The sequence below is a fragment of the Equus caballus genome, chromosome 3 (genome assembly GCF_041296265.1).
Source record: "Equus caballus isolate H_3958 breed thoroughbred chromosome 3, TB-T2T, whole genome shotgun sequence".
NCBI classification, from domain to species: domain Eukaryota; kingdom Metazoa; phylum Chordata; class Mammalia; order Perissodactyla; family Equidae; genus Equus; species Equus caballus.
This window is the reverse complement of record NC_091686.1, coordinates 92919380-92938225: the sequence shown is the minus strand read 5'-3', so window position 1 is coordinate 92938225 and position 18846 is coordinate 92919380. Positions and strand designations below refer to the sequence as shown.

The window sequence follows — 18846 nt, the reverse complement described above, 5'->3', positions numbered from 1 at the left end:
TCCAAACCAGAAGTTTTGCATTCCATTCAAGTTAACAATTACAACTGGAGGATAACAGAAACTTGCTGGCACCGAATTATTAGCATACCCAGAATGTCAGGTGCCTCTTGGAACCACCAGGGTTAACAAGATAAAGAGGGTGCCCTGGAATCATCTGCCTGGTTCTACAGAAACTATATATGGAGATTGCTAGAGTCCGGAGCCCATGTGGCCAGCACACACCAGCCGCTCTCAGTGCTCTGAGTGGGACAGTCTGAGAAATGAGAAAGCAGCATTATTTAGCAAGCGTCAAGCCTACTTCCTAAAAGAAGACCAAGGCCGTCTAGAGGAGAAGAACGAATTGACTTTGGCTTTGGAATAACACACATAGACAGGTTAGGCAAATTAAAAAAAAAACCACTCTCTCGCCCCACCCCCTGCCCCAGTCCCCAGGAATACTCAGAATTCGGCATTTCATACCTTTAGGATGTCTAGTCGGGTAGAAAGAAAACTGAACACAGAATTGAGATCATGGCTTTTCTATACACCAGCTGTGTGACCTTGCACAGATCACTTGACCTCTCTGAGCCTGCTTCCTCATCTGTAAAATAAAAATGTCTAAAACCGGGAAAGCTATCCCAAAGAACTGACAGCTCTCCCAATTTGAGAGCCTAGAAAATGGCACAGAATAGTCCTTTACATTTTTGAAACATCTTAAGGGTTACTGCAATTTTTTTTTGTCTTCCCCCCCCCCCCCACCTTATGTACATAGGTCCCATCTTATTTTCAGTTTCCTCATATTACAGGTACCTCGGGTTAGTGCTGTGACTAAGGGCAATTGACTTCCCTTCTCTTTAGTCTGACTGACTAATCTGTTTTGGGTGGGTATCCTACATGGCCGGTTATCTGCCTCTCAGGGGCGTGGTGAGGGGCCCTCCCCAGCCTCCAGCCCAGGCTCTTTGCTTTCACATTTCTCCTCATCGTGAATTCATCTTGCCCTCTAACACAAGTAGCAACCTGCTTTATAACGTCTCATCCTCGCCTCACTTTTTTCTCCTCATTATCTCTTCTTTTTCCCTTCCTTCCCTCCTTCCTTTTCTGCCTTGCTTCCGAGAGAGAGGGAGACAGAGACAGAGAGACAGACAGACAGACAGACAGACAGACAGACATGGGAATGTGGTGGAGAGCAATTATTCTCATCATTCTATTTTTTCCTACTATTTTATGTTTATACTTTATATATCAAACAAGCCGTTGAAGGAGGTAAAACAGATGTTATCATCCAGATTCTACCAACGAGAGACCTGATATCCAGAAAGATCCAACAACTGGCCCGAGGTCGCAGGGCGACTGCAGATGCCACAGGGACTGAAGCTCGGCTTTCCTGACAGACCAGGATTTCCCTGTTGCCCCTCAAACGCTGGCCGGCTCCCCGCCCTCCAACACCTCTTCTCAGTGCCCTGAACTGCCCCCCGCTCTAATCACTTCTCCTTACTCTTTGTGACATATTTTCCTCTTAGATGGCTCTTTGCCTCGTCTCCCTCCTTCCCCTCCCTCCAGGCTAGTCAAACTCCTACCCTATTTTCGGGTTTATCTCACTTGACCCCTATAACCCAGCTCCGGGCTACTGCTGTCCCTGCGTGCCCTTCTGTAGACAAACCCAACAGGAGCAAGTCTCCAAAGCCACAAGCCTGCGTGACCAGGGAATAATGACTCACTTGATAGGAGTCTTTCCTTAGTAGCACCTCTTTTGATCGTGTACCCTGGGACCCCCTGGGCCAGCATATTTGTGTGTACATCAGCTGCCTCTAGACCACCAGAGGATCCACCTCTGCGGCCGTCAGTGAGGAGTTCAGTGCTTATTATTAAGGAACATATGTGAATCTTGAGGGAAAAAAATGTGAAGACACACTATCTGAACCCAAAGCAGTGCCTCAATGGAGTGGATTCCAGGTGTCAGCGGAGGCCCGGGAGTTTACGGTTTTGATATAGTTGCTTTGCTTTTTCATTTTTCTATATTTGAAAGAGGATGAGAAAAGTGAGTTATAAAGACGAGATAGCAAATAAGCTAAGCATCAAATCATGCCATGAAACGAGCATCATTTATCAAATGTCTGCAATGACCAGGTACGTGGTATACAACATCTCATTTGCCAGATCAACAGCCACCTGTGTATGTTTTCACTGTTCTTTGCGCAGAACCTGTTCTGTTTGACTGGTTTCCTTGGACTCCCCACCCACTTCCCTCCATCTCTTCTTACCCCAAAGACAAACTGTCCTGTTCGCTTTGAAATCTATTGACACACACTATTATGGGGCCTTCATTTGACCACAAAACCCAACCAAATAGACAGTATGGATTCCCCACTTCAGGTACGCCTCTATGTTCATTTCTTCTGTGGCCACAGATTTGATATCTGACTTTCAACACTGTAGGCTGTGTAATATAGACCACGTGTGCTACCGTATTCAAATATTCTATCTCACGCAGCTCAGAGACTAAATTCTGTCCCCCTGAGAAAGAACTGTGCCTTCTATACAATGTCAATATTTCATAATAGCATTTTCCCACTTCCAGCCATACAATTCTGAGTTTTCGCTTTTTTGTTTTGGGGGTGCCAGCATGCAGGGATACCCTGGAATTTTTAACCACAGAGTTCTCATAGGGCAGAATAATTAATATCCGGTGAATGTCACTGTATTGCCCGGGGCCTGTTCCAGAGCGTCTGTCAGTTCTAGGGCCCGACTTCTAGCACAGGTATCTTTGAGTTCAGCAGATAGTGGGTCTGCAGGATGGTTCCAGATTCTAAAAGTGGTTCTGAGCTCCCTCAGACACTAGAGGATAGGAGAAGAGGAAGCAGCAGAAAGTGAAGATTTTATTCGGAGCTGCTAAGTCTCTCAGAATCTGCCAACGGTCTCAGAACTTCCCTGAATCACTCCAGCCCCTCAGTTCTCTGGAGAGCGCTTCCGAGAGCATCTCGAGTGTGGCCTCGGAAACTGCTCATCACTCAGCCCAAACCCAGACCCTAAGGAAGGTCCCAACAGCCCTTGATGTTTTCCCAAAGGGCCCAAGGAAGGAGAGGAGGCAGCAGGGGAGGGGAACACCTGATGGATCTATACTGTCCAGCCCTGCCTTTCACTGGGACATCATCCTCTACACCCACAGTTCTCAAAGCAAGGTCCCCGGATCCCCGGGGAGATCCTAAGACTCTTTTAGAGGTCTGTAAGGTCAAAGCTATTTTCATAATACTACTAATATTTTTGTCTTTTTCACTGTGTGGACATTTGCACTAATGATGAAAAGGCAATGGTGGGTAAAACTGCTGGCGTCTCAGCCCAAAATAAGACAATGGCACCAAAGTGTTCTAGTAATCATAGCCGTCTTTCCCACCAGGCACTCCAAGTTGTTTTGTTTTGTTTTGTTTTGTTTTTTAAAGATCCAGCTTTCCTTAAGAATGTACTTGATGAAGCAGAAAAATATTGATTTTATTATATCCGGACTCTTAAGTATCTATCTTTTTAATATTCTATGTGATGAAATGGGAAGTACGCATAAAGCACTTTCGCCTCATACACAATCATGATGACAGTCTCAAGGAAAACCACTTATGGATTGAGTTACAGAGTGAACCAAAGCTGCTTTTGTCATAGAACACCGTTTGTACTTGAACAAACAACTGACAGATAAACTCTGGTTCTTCAGACTTGGGTATGTGGCAGACATTTTCTGGAAAATGAACAAAGTGTGCCTGTCCCTTCAAAGAACACAACTGATAGTATTCATTTCCAATAATAAAATTTGAGCTTTCAAGCAAAGGTTAAAATTTTGGAGAACCCACATTTACCACCCTGAGCTTGACAGCTTGCCAATAATTAAAGGCTTTTCTGATGAGACTAGTTGTGATATTAACAACTAATGTGATTTTCTTTTCATATTGTATAATGAAATGTGTCAACATTTGGAAGATGGTCACAACTCAGTAAACCAATATTTTCCACATGACCAATTCATGACGTTACAGAACCATGCATAGGCAAAAGATCCATTCAAAGTACAAGATAATCTGGTGGATTTTAATGTAAGAGTATGAAAAGTTCTTTGATAAGGTTTCAGATTCTGCAACTAGTCTCTAGAAAACTATCTCCTGTGGAGTCTGGGTTCAATATCAAAGAAGAATGTTCACGATTATCTGAAAAGGCTACTAGAATACTTCCTTTTCCAACTACATATCTTTGTGAGGTTGTATTTTCTTTATATACTTTGATGAAAATAACATATCTCAACAGGTTGAAGGCAGAAGCAAATATAAGCTGACACCTATCAAGCCAGTAATTAAAGAGATTTGGGAAGAAAAAGAGATCTGTAAAAATATAAACAATGTACTCTTTACCATCTACTTTGTTTTGCAAGTATATTTTTTAAAAAATGTTACTTACGTTACCATAAGAGTTTACTATTGTTATTTTCAAGTAATTAATAAACAAGTATTTTTAATTTCTCAGTTTGAATTTCTAATGTGGTAAATAACAACAGATACAACCCACACAAACAAGAGCACTTTGGCTTCCTCAATAATTTTTAAGAATGTAAAGACAGAGTTGCTAGATTTAGCAAATAAAAATGCAGGGTGCCCAGTTAAATTTGAATTTCAGATAAATAACGAACAATATTTTAGTATAAGTATCCATGCAGTATTTGGGACATACTTATACTAAAAAAATTACTTATTGCTTATCTGAAGTTTATATCTAATTGACCGTTCTTTATTTTATTTGCCTGTTAAGATGTGCTGAGCCCAAAAAGTTTGAGAAACACTGCACTAGACGATGCCCCTCACACATGTGCTGAAACACTAATACTAACAATGATTAAGCACCCATTGTGTACCAGACCCAGTGCTAAATTCTTGACATATATTATTACCTCTTCAATCATCTCCAAAATCCTATGTGACAAGCACTATTATGATCCCTGTTTTACAAATGAGAGACCAGAAAGCCAAAGAAGTCAAGTAAAGCTAATCATTGGTGAAAGGCAAGACTGGAACCCACCCACTCATGCACCAAAATCTCAGCTTGTAACTGTTAGGCTTACACTGAACTCTGAATAATGGAGAATCCCAAAGATGATGGGGCTTTCTGCTTATTTGCATCTCAAATTTTAGTAATCAATTTCTGTTACTTCTCTTCTCTCTCTCTCCGTCTCATAGCTGTGAGTGCTGCCATCAGAGTAATGGTGACAACCAAAATGGTGTGTCAGGGAATTCTATCCAGAACTGGCCATCAGCATTTTGACTTGGAATAGACTTTCCTAATGGATGGTTCCCTGGTCATGACAACAATATTGTTCAGGGCTGGGAATTCTGGAATGGAGCAGTGGTGTACAGGCAGTGCTTTTACTATTAACCGGAAGCTGCTGGGACCTGGTGCTGGGCTAGAATCATCCTTGAGAACAAGTTGGGAATTTCTCCAAAGGAATCTGTACCAACTGAAGCAAATGCAACCATTGTTGTAAGTGAGCCAAGGCCCTATTTTTGGTACGATCATGACCCAGGCCACTGGATATATTTAATGAGCTCAAGCTCAACAGTAAACAAACATGGGAAAGTAAACTTATTTTTATGATCCAGCGTGGGGGCAAGGGTATACATTCACTGGGCCACATGATCTGCAAATACAAAAATGAATTTGCTTGCAGTCAACTAGGGGCCCTCCCCCAATTACCAATGGTTATAATGTAATGTGGAAAGTGATAAACACCTAAGGGAGAGAGGGAGATACTAGTCTTTCACAGGAAAAATTTCTTTAACAAAGGGAAGATATACTTTTCAAATCTTTTTTGCTTTGTAAATTTGGATTTTGTTAAATGCGAGGCACAGTTGTGTATACAGAAGCCGAGGGTGACAGAACTTTGAAAATTAGCCTAGGAGAGAATGGGACAAGGGGAAGAGAAAAAAGGATAGATCAGAAAAGAAAAGATGCCAAAACTGGAGTGTTAGAATTAAGAAGAGGTGCACTTCAGAAACCAAGACCTGATGGAAGTCTAGATACACACCTAGGCAGAAAGAGGGTTTGGGGGAACCCAAGGCCCCCACACCTGGCCACAGGGCATCCGAAGGAAAAGTAAAGAGTCATTTTTTCGACAGCCTCAACTGGCAGGCCTGCTGTCTCAGTTCAGACACTGGCCCAGCCCTGCCCTAACCCTGATGGCTGAGTCGGCCTCTCCACTTCAGCCCCTTTATCTGCACACTCAGGCTAGACTAGACCCCTCAAGTGCTGAAACGAGTGTCTGCAAGAGGAAAAAGAAAAAGAAGAACAAACTGAGATGTAAGCCTGGGCTCCCTCCTTAGATAAGCTTGAGCGCCCAAGGATTCTGCAGCTTTCCCCTTCAAGGAGCCTTCAGAATTTCTTCTGGTGAATGCTAAATGTCAAGGAGGACACAGCCAGAAACTGTGACTCATCAAATTTCCAAAGTCAGGCCAGAATGAACGCACAGACTCTGGATCCAAGGACTTGCTTTCCACCTTCAGAACACCATGTCAAGGGCCCGGCCTGCTTCAGATACAAAGGAGATGGAGCCACGTGGCCCAGCCTGCACCCTAGCAGCCCGGCCTCTTTGCCCTGTCTTCGGGGTTCTTTAAAGCACAGAGAACATGGAGTTTTATCCCTGAGCCACAGGCCCTCATGACATTTCAGAAAGCGATCTGCCTTGAAAAGTGGTTGAATCTGTACACGAAGGTCACTAGTCATTAGTGTAGAGCCAGATAGTAAATATTTTAGGCTTTGCAGGCCATACGGTTTCTGTTACATACTTTTCTTTTGGGAACTCTTAAAAATGTAAACACCATCTTTAACTACATACAAAACATAAAAACAGACAACGGAGGGGGCCGTAGTTTGCTGACCCGTCACTTAGAGCCTCGACAGAGGGTGGGCAGCATCAGCTGGTGACGTCTGCATACAGTTTGGTTGAATATAGTGTCAAATGGCAGGGAGATGTTGCATCGCCTTCTTGCTGACAAAGGCTCCCGAATTCTCCATCGGACGCGCCTGAGTTTGACATTCTCTACTTATGGAGTCATCTCACCTTTGCTACGATCCTCTTCCAAGAATTTAGCCGTCAAGCTGGCAGGGAGTTAAACCCTCCAATGACAGTCTTATATATTTGGAAAATTCGATAAATGGGATTTAAAATAAGCGAGGATATTTTTTAATCTGCTAGTTTTCACTCTGAGTGTGTGTGTGCACTTTTGTTTAAAAGCGAACACTCCTTATGTATCACAAAATTCCAAACCTGGAAAAATGCTCTGCTATAGCTTAGTTTATTACTGTTTACACTCGAGGAAACTATGACCTACTTCAGGTAAATGATATATTCCAAGTTACACACTAATTGGCAGAAGAGCTGGGGCCAGAAACTTGGCTTCCTGGTTTCCAAATCAGTGTTCTCTTTCTACTACTCTACTTTATCACATATTGCTGAACTGGTACTAAAAATTCAATTCAACAAATACTTACACAGTATTTCCAACATGCCCAGTACTGGCTCGGTGCTCCAGGGCTACAAAGTAATTATAAGAGAGGATTCCTCCCCATAAAAAGCTTTTGGTCTCACTGAGAAAACTAGGTGCGCACACATGAAACAAGGTATTCTCTCTTCCATTGTCATGTAACTATTTGGCTAAAACCGGGCTAATAAAAATTTCTGTAATGATAGAAAGGTTCTCTATCTTTGCTGTTCAATATGGTAGCCAGGAGCCACATGTGGCTATTGAGCACTTGAAATGTAGGTAGGGCGACTAAGGAAGTGAAATTTTAATTGTATTGAATTTCAATTAATCTAAATTTAAACAGCCACGTGTCACTAGTGGCTACCATATTGGACATTACAGGTGTAGAAGAATAGTCAGTACATCTAGACGGAAAATAATAACACACATTCTGTTACTTCTCCCTCGTGCCTATGGCAGCAACCACTACTGATCACAGAACTCTTTCGCTCTGAGCATCGGTGGGCAGGCTCTCAGGATTCTCCAGGCAACGTATTTTCAATTGCCTAGACCTGGAATATAACAAAAAACCTATCTGCCATCCCAGACACAGATAAAAAGTGACAAAAGTGAACTGGAGGAGGAAGTATTTGAACTGAACCTAGAAAGACAACATCTGGACAGGTAAACAGGAAAGAACAAAGTGTGCAGGGCTCTCCACAAAGAGAACGGCATGAGCAAAGGAACTGGATAGAGTTCTCTTGGTTCCAGGACAGGGAGGATGCTGGCTGGGCAAGAAGGGAGGGTTGTGTTGGGTGTGGTGAAGATAAGGGTCAGGCAGAGGGTGGGTCTAGACTAAGGAGACCTTTGGATTCCAGGAGTTTGGACTTTTCTCAAGAGCAATAGGAGCCCTGAAGGTTTAAGCAGGATAACGACTGAAGAAAAACACCTTTTAGGGAGGCAAATCTGATAGCAGGCCACAGAATGGACTGCATAATGGACACACACATTCAGAGACCACTGAGAAGGCTATTCCACTACAGGTTTGTGCTTTTCCTTTAGGAAGTAATATTTGTTTATTAAGGAAAATATATAAGTCACAGAAAAGCAGATATAAAAACTAGACGTCCACCATTCAAAACTCAACTACCGTTGGCATTTTGCTATAGTTTCTTCCAGGTTTTTTTTTTTCCCTTCCATGGCTATTGCAATAATTCAGGAATAAAGTTAGGACTAGAACTAGGAAGGTGTTAGTGTGAATGAAGAGGAAAGGCTACAGAATAAAATTTTAAGAGAGGCAGCAGAGTGAAGAGAAAACACCATTCACATCAGGGGACTTGAGTTCTCAGCCTGGCTATTTTGATGGGTCTCTTCTCTCTCAACCCCCCAGACTTGGTTTCCCCATTTTAGAATCAAGGTAGGGGTCTAGATCAAACTCTTAACCTCTTCTTACTGGTGTCTAAATAAGGGTCTGATGAAATTTTTGAGACCTCCCCAACGTAAAATGGAGGTAAAATATGTGTATATGTACGTCTGTGTGTATTTTTAGTGAACATCAAATAAAGATGGCAGTGGTTGTCACAGACAAAAATGTGCCCTTGATCTTTAAGCTGTCCCAGCAGCATATAGCCCGTTGCAATTTGTAAGATTTTAGGTGTAAAGTTATTAAACTGTCTATTCTGAGCAGTGCTGGAGGAAGGAGGTAGAGATGTGGTTCACAGGACACATAATGGAGAAGTGTAAACAGGGGATCCTTTCTCAGATAGAGCTCCCCCAAGCAGTGACAGCGTCCTCCTAGGAGCCAAAGGTTTTTAAGGCCCAATCCATCTTCACAAACCATAGGAAAAGCAGAAACAAAAACAGCTGCTATGACACACAAATTTGCTCTCCGGAAAAAGTAATACACAGCCATTCACCAGGTTAACCAGCAAAGTCCACGCCATGGTTGTCCACACAGGACATACAGGGGACTCAGTTATGAAGTTTTCAAAAAATCTTGATGGTTGGGCCCCTCGTCAGACCAACTGAATCAGAGTCCCAATGAGTGGGGCTTGTGCATTGGTATTTTTTGTTGTTGTTGAGGAAGGCTGTCTCTCAGCTAACATCTGTGCCAATCTTCCTCTATTTTGTATATGGGATGACGCCACAGCATGGCCCAAAGAGTGGTGTGTAGTTCCGCACCCAGGACCTGAACACGTGAACCCAAGCAGACCACGCGAACTTAATCATTACACCACCAGGCCAGCTCCGTGTGCGCTGGTATTTTTTTAAAGTTCTCAAAATGATTGAAACGTGAAGCAAAAGCAGATGTCTCAGAGCAAGAACAGGTCAAGGGGCACAGGAGCCGTGCGGGCTCCAGATCTGACAGACTGTGCTCTTAGCCACCCATGGCACTGCTTGTCAAGCCATGCTGAGGTGGCGTCCCACATGCCACAACTAGAAGGACCCACAACTAAAAATATACAACTATGTACCGGGGGGCTTTGGGGAGAAAAAGGAAAAATAAAACCTTTAAAAAATAGTGCAGACTCTAGGCTCAGACTGCCTGCGTGTCCAGCTCTGCCAAGCACTAACTGTGTGACCTTGGGCAAGTCACCTATTCTCTTTTAGACCTCACTTTCCTTATTTGCCAAATAGGAATCCTAACACCTTCTTTATGGGATTATTGTAGAATTAAATGAGGCCATACAAGCAAAAGAGATAATGTAAGTAAAAGACTTCTTTTGTGCCTGGCACATAGTAAGCACTCAATAAACGTTATCATTATCTTCATTATCATTAGCATTATTTATGTATGTATGTATTTATTTTTAGATTGGTGCCTGAGTTAACATCTGTTGCCAATCTTCTTCTCTTTTTTTCTTCTTCTTCTCCCCAAAACCCCCCAGTAAACAGTTGTATATTCTAGTTGTAGATCCTTCTAGTTGTGGTATGTGGGACACCATCTCAGCATGGCCTGTTGAGCAGTGCCACGTCCGCGCCCAGGATCCGAACCAGCGAAATCTTGGGCGGCCACATTGAAGCACGCAAACTTAGCCACTCAGCCACAGGGCTGGCCCCTCGTTATCATTATTTATCATTTATTTTCATCATCACCTCTAGGGTTCCTTTTAACTCCAATATTTTATAATTCTAAGAATCTCTTGGTGATTGATTGCACAAATGCAAACGAAAACAAAATCAGTAGGTACTGACATGCCTAGATGTAAAGGCCTGGTCTGGGGTCAGCCCCCTTTCACCCTAGTCTGACTCCTCAATAGCCACTTCAGTCTTTGCTTAAGATGTCCCTTGTATTTTTTTTTTTATTAATGTTATGATAGATTACAACCTTGTAAGATTTCAGTTGTACATTATTGTTAGTCATGTTGTGGGTACACCACTTCCCCCTTTGTGCCCTTCCCCCACCCCCCCTTTTCCCTGGTAACCACCGATCAGATCTCCTTGTCAATATACTAACTTCCACCTATGAGTGGAGTCATATAGAGTTCGTCTTTCTCTGACTGGCTTATTTCGCTTAACATAATACCCTCCAGGTCCATCCACGTTGTTGTGAATGGGCCAAGATGTCCCTTGTATTTTTTTTTTTATTAATGTTATGATAGATTACAACCTTGTAAGATTTCAGTTGTACATTATTGTTAGTCATGTTGTGGGTACACCACTTCCCCCTTTGTGCCCTTCCCCCACCCCCCCTTTTCCCTGGTAACCACCGATCAGATCTCCTTGTCAATATATTAACTTCCACCTATGAGTGGAGTCATATAGAGTTCGTCTTTCTCTGACTGGCTTATTTCGCTTAACATAATGCCCTCGAGGTCCATCCACGTTGCTGCGAATGGGCCAAGATGTCCCTTGTATTTTGTGGACCTCGGTCTTCATTTCAAAAGGACCTCACTTACTTTGCAGACACAGAATTTCTGTCATTCTTGACGAAAGCTATGGTTGTTCTGTTACTGTTATTTCCTGACAGCACAGACACCCCTGAGTATGGCCAAAGTGAATGTCAGACACTCTATTTCCGTCTGCAGCCACTGCTGACACCGGGGGGCAACGTGTTTGAACCGATGCACACCCCCTGATGAGGCCCCAACACCATAAACATTGATGCCTGTCTAATGGCTGGTTTGAAGACCTTGTTCTTGGAAATTTCAGGGCTGACATTTGAGCACTGCCCACATAATCTGCCTAAAGGCTCAATGCTGACATTAGCCTCAGATTTCAGCCTCATAGCCCTGGAGTATTCTCCTCACTTTCCACAGCACCAAATGCCCTCCTGCAAAGCGTAATGCCATCATCCACCTGTTATTCTGCCAAAAGACACACATTTTGTTGATCCCCACAGCTTTCTCTTTCCTTGTCTAAGGTGGGAACAAATCTCTTTCTTTTAGGAAGACAGTCTTCCTTTTGTAGGCAAACATCTGCATGTCCGCCATCATGATGCTGGTTGAGTCACAGAGTGATGGTAATCACACACAGGTGGTCATACACTGCAGAGGACTTCGGGGTCACTTTTGCATTAATTCTCAACACCAGCAAGCCCCACGCCTGAATTAGCACTTTTGTTGAACTGGATCAGAGACCAGACAAAAGCAAAGGAAAGTGAGAGGTCCAGACAAGAGGGTGATGAGTTTACTCTGGTAAATCTGGAGATAGATGAGAAAAGAGATCTGTTAACTTCGACTGCATGTTCGGAAATACCATTAAATATCTGAGTTCCGATGTTGCTGTTCTAATTCACTCTTGTTTTATTGTCAATATTTCTTATAATTAAATGCTTAAACTTTCATTCTTAAACCCTTCTGGGGCAAGGATCATGTCTGAATCGTCTTTGTATCCCTCATGCACCTGCCCCAGTGTCTTTCACACCAGAGTCTTTTGTAGGTTTATTCATTTGAATCAAGTTAAATTACGGGCCTCTTTTTCCCCTTCTGTGTAGTAATAAGTTATATGTTACAAAGTAAAAAAGTAAGATATGATAAGGGATAGGAAAAATCTCTACTATTTTCAGGTGAAGAGGCAGAAAAGTCACCTTTAGAACCTGCGTTGGGGATTGCCTGGAGCAGCCTGGGGTCATTTTGTGACAGGTCCCAATTAGCTGACTAAACAAAAGAGAATCTGTCTCCGCTCACTTGCTTGACCTTTGTGTGTATTTATTCTTCTGCAAGTTTCCACCATATGGACCACATGAGTTGTGCAACAGTAAGGAGCTTACCTTAAGTCCTATTTGCATTACAGTCTGTCTTCTTGAAAAAAAAAAATGATATGAAGGTCATTTTCCAAAAGGTATACCTTCTGGTTCTTTTTAGGGATTTGAGGAAAATTGTTTTTAAGAGATCTATATGAGACCTACCATTCAGAAACACGAAGGGCCATTTTACCACAGGAAACAACATATTAAGCAGCCCACCTTTTCCTTCTTTTCAAAAGCAACTTCCACTTTCAACTCTTAGGTCAGACAATATCCACTTTTTAATTTATTAACTTACTTGGGATGGAAATCTGGGCTATGATGAGTAGCAGAGGGTCAGCGCTCAACATGTTTTACTATTTTCTTTAAAGTTTCCATTAGAAAATCCTTGATTTTTTTCCCTTGCCCTTTCCTAGGGATCCCCACCATCTGACTTCTGATGCCCATGTCTTGAGGGAGGAGCACAGACTTCCTGTGGCTTAAGAAAAATCAGGTAATAATCTAGATGTTAACTTTTTAAGAGGACTGACCAAAGAGGTCACCAAAACTTCATGTAAAAAGTTGAAATTTCTATACATCAATCATGACCAGTGATTCTCTTCCCTTCTGTATGGAGAAAACAGACCCATCTTATCTCAGACTGAGACAAGAATCTCCAAAAAAAGATTATAGGACTGTTAAAAAGATCTAGCCACCTCTGGTCAGCCCCTACACTCTACAGACCTCTCAAAAAATGACCACATAAAATTCACTCACGACTAGGAAACAAGCGAGCTTGCGATGGCCAATTCAATGGAATTGGGGTTCCATGTATATGTGTACGTGTATGTGTACACATGTATGTGAAAATTTCTGAATCTGCTGATTTAGTTACTGGTCAAAGTGCCTCAGCTCAGCAGTACTCTTGATAGATAGGTCAGCAGAGAGCACCAAGACATGAAACCTGAGTCTCATAAGGGTCCGGAAGCAGAAGCAGAGTCAAGAAGCTGGCCATGGGGCCGGCCCGGTGGCACAGCGGTTAAGTTCGCAGGTTCTGATTTGGCGGTCCGGGGTTCACTGGTTCGGATCCCGGGTACAGACATGGCACTGCGTGGCAAGCCATGCTGTGGTAGATGTCCCAGGTGTAAAGCAGAGGAAGATGGGCATGGATGTTAGCTCAGGGCCAGTCTTCCTCAGCAAAAAGAGGAGGGTTGGCAGTGGTTAGCTCAGGGCTAATCTTCCTCAAAAAAAAAAAAAGAAGAAGCCGGCCTCTGTCTGTTCTATTTAAATCATCCTTTTTTTTTTTTTAATCTGGCCTTTGGATGAGGGAATCATATACTATGCCAATGATCACCGTTCCCTGGTGCCATCAAGGAAGCAGAGAAAAAGAAAAGCGGACACATTTGTTGATGAAAACAATCTCTCACTAGAAGTTGATTGCCTTCCTTTGGGAGGTAGGTGAGGGAAATGAAGAACACATTTGGGGAGAATTCAAAGGACTGGCAGGAAAACGGGACTTGGGATCCAGCTCTAGGAAACAATGCCGATAGAGACAGAAGGATTGATGTCTGAACGACAAAAACAAAAATCTGATCATCAGTTTGAAATCAATCTCTAAGGGGTTTTCCAGATTCTTTCCTTAGAATCTTATTCTTTTCTAAGAATAGAATTTTTTATTCTAAGAATAAGAATTTTCTTATTCTTATTCTTTTCTAATTCTTCTTTTCTAGGATTCTTCCAGAAGTTTGACTAAGTCCTTATTTCACAACAGACATCTGCTCCTCTGAAGCCACGCTCCCTCGACCTCATTCCCCACTAGCTTTGTGCTTATTCCTTGAACCGGACACACTCGCCCACATTGCGACCCTCACAAAGGCTGTTCCTCATTTGGTACAGTCACTCCCACCTGCCCACCATCTCCCTCTGCCCAGGAAACCATTCCTTCTCCTTCGGGTCTCAGTTAAAACACCACTTAAATTCCAAGAAACCTTCCCTGATGGTCGCCCCTCCCACTAACGTTTAGGTTAGGTCCTCTGGTTTCAAACTCCCTTAAACTTTTTATAATTCTTCTTCGGTGCCCTCATTACTCTTTTATTATTTAATGTCTGCCAGACATCTAGAGCAGGCTCCTGGCAGCAGACATCCAATCCTTTCTGTCTTAATCTCAAATTACCCAGTACCTAGCACAGAGCCTGGCACACAGTAGGTGCTCAGAAAATGTCTGTTGACTGATTTACCTGCATCTCTACTGATTTCAGAATTACTGTACTATAACCCATGGGGCCTTATAATCTGGAGGTTCTGCAAATCTTAAAGCCTATACAAATCAGGCCCAGGTGGCTTGGGGGATCCTGCCCGTTCTGTGGCATTAACTCTATAGAGATGCTATTTTCCCATGCATTTAACATGAATGTGGACTTGGACCATTTACAGATAAAGGGATGTTGACAAATCATTCTGGGGACACAGCAGTGAAGACATAGAGTATTTGACTTGCAAATCCTATGATGCTGATTGCGGGAGGGGAACCTGGCATGGGACAAGAGTGTCTGATTCTGGGATCTGTTGCCTAGGAAGCTGCTCCACGACCTCACACAGGCTGTTGTGAATGTCAGCACCAGTGCTTACAAGGTCCCAGCACTACTAGTCTCAAAGCCATCATACGAAGTCACCAAAAAATTAGTTTTTCTTTCATCCTTAGAATGCTAAATTCTTTCTTTGGTAAGTACGGAGTTCTTATTGATTAGCTTTTTATCAGGAGTATATCAGGTCATTTGGGGATTATCAGAGGAATGCTGTTACCTAAGTCTCCATAAGATGTATCCCAATGTCAGAGATGTTAAATTGTGTGGAAAGAAATGCATTCTAGAGTTGACAAAATGCAGTAAACACTACAGGAAAAACTCAGTATTAAAAGGGTTCAAGCAAAGTCATTCAAATATAATTTCTGTCATTCTTTTTGACTGTGGGAGTGCTGTGGGGACACTGGTACTTACAAACGTACAGGGCACTCTGCCCTAACAAATGAAGCAAACATCCAGAAGCAAAAACAATGTGTTGATCAAAAAAATAAAATAAAAAGAGAGAGGATTAGCGTTTGCACATCACTATGGAATGCTCACCTACTTTTTTCCACCCCCTGAACTGTGTTCCTTTGAGCCACAGTGAAGATGGCACCAGCTTGACTTACCAAACCTCCTCAGTGAGCCTAGGAATGGCTGATCTCTGCTGGGTGACCTGATGCAGGGTGTCCTTCTAATGCCTCTGTTGCCCGAACTGTGAAATGGAAAAGATAACGTTACTGACCTAGAGACAGCTAATGAGGAGTGTGCAATCAGTGATTGCTAAGTGGAATGTAGGGGCAGGGGTAAGAGGAAGAAATGCGGTGTTTTATTATTATCACACACCTTTGTGTGCACGTGGATTACAAGGAAAGCTACATAACCGGGCAGTAAAGGAAATTTGCACTGGCTCAAATACTTGGAGAAAATCGGTCACATCCTTTTGCCAATTCCGCGAGGCAATTCAGGTTCCTCTTAGCTAAAAGATATTCAAAGGAGAAAACCTTAGTTTGACAAGGAGAGAAGGAGGAAATGTACAAAGAAGAGGTGTAACAGGGAGGGGACGTCCACAGGTTTGCTGAGGTGCTCAAAACTCAGCTCTACTGCTTGCTAGCTGGGTGATCTTAGGCATTTTACTCAACCTCTCTGAACCTTTTTCTCGGCTAGTATGGGCCTAATGTTACTCACCTGTTAAGGACACTGTGACAATACATAAGATGACAGATATGAAGTCCTTGGGGCCCCATATGAGAGAAAACACTCAACAAAGGGCAGCTGTGATCATTATATTCACTTAAATTTCTCTCTGCAGAGGCACAATAAATTGTGGTCTTTTAGAGTAAATCACCAAACACTCAAAATTGTTGAAAGCATTGCCAGCTGCTAGTGTTTTAAATGTTCCCTTTACCTTTGGAAGCCCTTTACATCTGGCTTTTCTGCCCATAAATAAATATAATATTCTGTAACCATTCAGCTTCATCTTTCTATTTTTTACTTATTTTTTTTTTTTTTAAATCTATTCACTTCTTCTGCCCTTTTTTGTTTTTGAGGAAGCCCTGAGCTAACAGCTGCTGCCAATCATCCTCTTTTTGCTGAGGAAGACTGGCCCTGAGCTAACATCCGTGCCTATCTTCCTCTACTTTGTATGCGGGACGCCTACCACAGCATGGCTCGCCAAGTGGTGTCATGTCCACAGCTGGGATCCAAACCAGTGAACCCCGGGCCGCCAAAGTGGAACGTGCGAACTTAACCACTGTGCCACCAGGCCGGCCCCTCAGCTTCATCTTTAAGTAAATACATTTGATTGGCTGGGCACTGTACAGTAGATTTTATTATGCTACTACTCCACCAAGAATGAATAAAACCCACAAGAGTCTCACTCCCGCCCCCCCCCACCCCCCAAGAAAGACCACGAGTCCACAACCTACCTCTAGGAACCAAAATACATACTGAGCTCTGCCAACTCCTGCAGTCCAGCTCAGTAACCATTTGTTCCAAAGTTCTTCCCAACTCAATGGCCTCATTAACTAAGGCTGAGCTTTTGATTAACATACAGTGCTTGAGGAACTCTGACCCACAGAAACTTGGCATTTGACTTGCTTCTCTGAGTCCAACCTGTGTCATGAGAGCCAGTTTCAAGGGTAATAAAGGACCCGGCTGTTTGCTTACAGCAAATGGAGGCGGTGCTGTGTCATTATGCAGCTTTTACCTCCACTGTCTACCAAACCCTTGACAAAGAAAGTTTGCAGCCTGCATGTCAGTTTTTGGAAGGAATAGAATAAAGGGTATATTTTTCCAAATTGAAAAGCACCTAAGTTCTACCTGATGCTTCAACTAAATGTCAGTTGTTTGAGAAACATGAATATGATCCCAAGATCAAAGTGATCAGAGTGAAGATCAGGTGTGTGAGCAGGTGCATGGTATGTCTGTCCAGATTCTGCCTTGGAGAGCAAACTGCTCTCTGATGGTTCCCGAGTTCCCCTTTATTAATGTGTTAGAAAACCCGCATCAGACACAAGGCAGAGACCACACGACTTGACAATTTGTGTTTGCGCCTGTTATGAGAATATCGTCCCCCACTAAATTCATATGTTCTGCTCCCCAGGACATCAGAGTGTGACTGTATTTGGAGACAGGGCCTTTAGAGAGGTAACTAAGGTTCAAGGAGGTGATATGGGTGGACCCTAATCCAGTAGGAGTAGTGTCCTTACCAGAGGAGATTAGGATGCATTCACACACACACCGAGGGATGACTATGTGAGGACACAGCATGCAGGTGGCCATGTGCAAGCCACAGAAAGAGGCCTCAGAAGAAACCAAACCTGCTCACACCTACATCTTAAACTTCCAGCCTCCAGAACTCCAGAACCGTGAGAAAATAAATTTCTGTTACTTAAACCCCGCAGTCAGATTTATCTAGTAATGGCAGCCCTAGCAAACTAACTAATACGCTTTCCCTCTCCCCTCACCCCTCAACCTTATGTCCCAGGAGCAGACGGGTAACGGGTAATGAGTGAGGGGGACTAAGAACAAGAGAAGAGGAGTGATGTGGACAGTAGTAAGCAGGAGAGGGCAGGCTCTATCTACAGGTATCAAAAAGCTTTCGAATACCATGAGGCCATACAAAATACTTCCATTGCTTGATCATGGCCGGGGACCCTTCAAGTGCAATCCCTGGGCGACACTATCACAAGCCGACAATAAAAACACACACTATTCATGCTTTCAACAAATATTAGTTGAACACCTACTGCAGGCCAGGCCCTAAGCCGGACCCCGGGCATAGCAGTGGTGACTACAATGGGTGTCTTCTCTGCCTTCATGGTCTGGCTTAGGCGGAGTCTGGACAGGGAGACCAGGGACTGAGCGAGGCAAGAAATGCCAACTTGAAAATACAAAGTGCTACCCTCCCGAAAGGTGCAAATTAACGGGGTACAGAGGTGGAACGAGACCATCATAAGACAGAGTGACTGGCTCTAGTGCGCAAGGGGCAGTGGAAAACAGGAAGAAGTAATTCCGAGTCTGTCAAGGTTAATCAAGGAAGATATGAGCCAAGTCCTGAAGGATCAGTAACTGTTTGCCCGGCAGACAGGGATGACAGATGAGGACAGGGCATTTTCCAGACAAAAGGAACAGCCAGTTCTTGGGT

General features: G+C 43.2%; 1 protein-coding gene across 16 annotated transcripts in view; it reads right to left on the bottom strand.

The window, feature by feature from the left end:
- The window catches only part of RBM47 (RNA binding motif protein 47), a 148724-nt gene that overhangs the window by 69285 nt on the left and 60593 nt on the right, over nucleotides 1-18846 (bottom strand). For 14 of the 16 annotated variants that reach the window (XM_023638195.2, XM_023638192.2, XM_070263947.1 and 11 more), the window contains one exon: nucleotides 15827-15912. The gene's annotated coding sequence lies outside the window, so the exon portion shown is untranslated. Of the gene's footprint in view, nucleotides 1-15826; nucleotides 15913-16043; nucleotides 16177-18846 lie in introns of all 16 variants that reach the window. The other 2 variants (XM_070263943.1, XM_070263951.1) reach the window with 1 other exon arrangement.